Here is a 3,536-nt window from a genome sequence, read left to right as displayed (position 1 = left end):
ATACAAATATTTACTTGAAATTTCTGAATGAAATATCTTTCTTATGTAACAAAAATAAAACCAGTCGCATATCATTAATATACCCCAAGTAGGCTTTAAATGTTTTATAAACTGCCATTTCTAACTGAGGTGGCCCGATGTTTTTCTGGACACTAAGTAAGTGAGCCATACTTTGTCAGACTGGGCAACATAACGTATCTGCAGAAGTATGTTGTCAGCTGTTGATCTCATTAGCATGCACAGGAAGAGCATCTATACCATGTTTGTTTTTCATCCACTGAAGTCTTTTCTTCCTTCTTTTGATCTGAATAATTTACCTGTTCTGGGCAAAACTGAATGAGATCTAATTTATTATTATTATTATTATTATTATTATTATTGTTATTAGATTTTTATGGTTATAAATAGTAGCTGAGTTCATCCTGACAAACTTAGACATGCATGGGAATTGATTTCAGCCTATGATCCACCATTTTCCCTTCCCCTTTCCCCCCCTTGACTTCCCTGCCCCTTCTCCTTCCTCTACTCTACTAGACTTCTTGCTTGTCTATTGATTTTTATTTAATTGGATCTTTGAAATCTACTCTTTAAGCAGGGTTTCCTAGGTCTCCTGAAATCCTTTTTTTCATTCCTTGGTCTCAGCACTTAACCCGTCACATTTCTATCCTTTATTGATGACAGGAACTCTATTTTATTCTTTTTTTTTTTTTTTTGCATTTCAGCATTCATCATTATAACTGTCATGACCCTCAGTGTTGAGAAACCAAAAATATTAAAGACTAGCAAATCACTCAGAAATATAAAAATATGTGAATATAATCAATTAATGGAAGTTGAACCAAACAGACAATTTCAATTGTTAAGTGGATCTCACTGTGAGCTCATTATAAATGACACAAATGAGTTCATTGTTTTTCTAATTGTTCACTTTCATTTCTGGTTGCAGACTATTTGTCTGAACTCTTGCTTTTTTTATGTTTTTGTAGTGCAGTTATATTTTTTTATGTGTGTTCTCAGAGTCTGAATACTAAACTACAATATTTTTTCTACCCTTATCATGAAAGATTCTCTATTTCATTTGAATTACCTTCTCATAATCATTGCAAATCTTAGTTTATTTAGTACTCCGTAAAGAGTTAAGTTCCTCCTGTTTCTTTTTGTAAGTTGGCTAGGTTCTTAAGTTTAAACTTTTCCTTGACAGTTGGCTTCACTAGTGGTCTCAGGTTACTTTTTCTTCTGGAGAGTTCCACTGTGGTCCCACAGCCAATACGTGGTGACCTCCCTGCTCAAACCCTTGTGGGCTTATAAATGGTATGTTTACAATGGAATGTTTTCCAGCTTCTTTTTTACTGGGTAATACTTGCCTTCCTGTTGGGCTTAATATTTTTCTAGAATGGACTAGACACTCCTAGTCTGAGTCCTACTTTTAGTTTTTTTTTTTTTCGGATCCCTAGCTCACTACACTGTATTTTCACTTTGTGGTTTGTGAATACAAGCCAGAAGACGACTACCAGGAAGATACATGCCATAGAATCTTCTGCAACTGTCTCTAATAATCCTATCAGTGCTATATTTTGTCTGAAATTTAACCCATGCGATGTGTTGTGTGTTCTTTCAATATTTATATGTAGAAGTTCCAACCCTCTGTATCTCAGAATGTGACATTATTTGGAAACAGAATGGTCACAATATAATGGTCACAATATAAATAAGAGAAGACTATATTGATGTAGAGTGAGTCTCTATCCAATATGGCAAGTTGTTAAATGCAAAGAGGAGACTTTGTACTAAACATAGGAAGTGTGCCTTAATCAGTGATAAACTAAAGATCAGGTCTCAAATTTTCTGATACTTTTTTCTTTTGTATACAAACTTATTTTCTTCGATAGGAATCATAGATTCCTAAATAATGAACTGATCTTTGTTTGGAAGCAGCTTTGTTACTTTTCGTGTTTATTTTTAGAAAACAAGCAATTTTAGAAGCAAAATATTTACGATTGAGTTTATTTTTTACTTCTAGAGGAGACGATGTCATTTGGGGTGGTTTTGGTGATATACCTTCAATAAAAATAAGCACTCCAGTTTGCAGCAAACCTACTCCATTTGGATATGTTCTCAGTTATCAAAAGTCTTTGTAAATGGTCAGTCCCCCCCTGCTAGGAGGTAGAAAGGATTTATTATTTTAAATTGGAGACATTTAAATTTCTAAATTCATCATTTTTTTTTTTTATTTGGCAGAGCTACAAACTGGCCTTACATAGGTCTGCCATTAAAATTTTGATGTTTTTCAGCTGCCAAATTCCTTAACAAAATATACTTAAAACTACTTACTAAAGCTAGTTGGAGGTCCAAAGGTGGACATTATGGAATGAGACAAGGCTTATCTTGGTGTATATTTCGGCATTTCAGTCTGCAGAAAGGGCTGAAATGAAAGATTATGTAGCAATCACAGTAAATTAAAAGGAAAACAACCTGGGAAATTAGAAAAATGATTGTCTATTTAGAAATTATGCAGTATATAAAGTAAGATGATTTTTAACATAATTCTTGTCTGGGCTTTACATTCTGCTTAATATATAAATAATCCAGGCCAAATATAACAATAGCCCATTGAACAAATCTCTCGAAGTTTTTGGATTTGATTTCCAGAGTGTATGATACAACCATTTTTTTTTTTTTTTGCCATCTGGCATTTCATTTGGGATCATAGCCTTTTCTTGAAGAGGAGAAATATCATGAGCTAAAATTATAGTTAATATAGGGTAAACTGTAGAACATCTGTGCATATGACAATTTATATTTAGTTTCCCTGAAACTTTTTTGGAATTCTAATGACCATTTTGAAATTTTGTGAGTTCATGGGCTAAAATAACACTTTCTAAGCAAATTGGTTTTCTCATTTGTATTCTCCCATTTCAATAAAGTATGTGAGCAATCAGCTACAGATTGATTTTGAAAATTTTTTGAATGTTTTCAATTGTTCTTAGCCAATGCTTTCTTTTTCCTTTTTCTTTCTTTTTTTTTCTTTTCTTTTCTTTCTTTTTTTTTTTTTTTGTTGGTAATAGGGATTAAATTCAGGGATGCTTTACCAATGAGCTATATTACCAGCCCTTTTTATTTTGAGACAAGCTCTTGCTAGGTTGCTAAGGATGGCCTTGAACTTGCAATCCTCCTGCTTCAGTTTCTAGAGGCACTGGGATTACAGGTGTGCACCACCATGCCCTGCTAAGCAAGACAAGTTTGGGAGAGAAACCACTCACTGTTCATTGAGCTTCTATCATACCCCACGCTTGGCAATTGTTTTTAGTATTAATGTTAATGATCTTATTCATTTGTTATTTTCTTTTTTAAATGGCTCTCTGCATTCATCCCCGTCACTTAATACTTTAGTCATTTTTATTGCAACCATCCTTTACTTTCTCACTGTTCTGAATTTGCTTATTATATTTCATGTCACTTTTCTGATTTATTCCTGTAATAAATGTAGAAAAGTGCACAAATCTTAAGTACATACCTTGACAGATTTTTAAAAAATA

This window comes from Urocitellus parryii, chromosome 5 (assembly GCF_045843805.1).
Source record: "Urocitellus parryii isolate mUroPar1 chromosome 5, mUroPar1.hap1, whole genome shotgun sequence".
Classification (NCBI taxonomy): Eukaryota; Metazoa; Chordata; class Mammalia; order Rodentia; family Sciuridae; genus Urocitellus; species Urocitellus parryii.
This window is presented reverse-complemented; position numbering follows the sequence as displayed.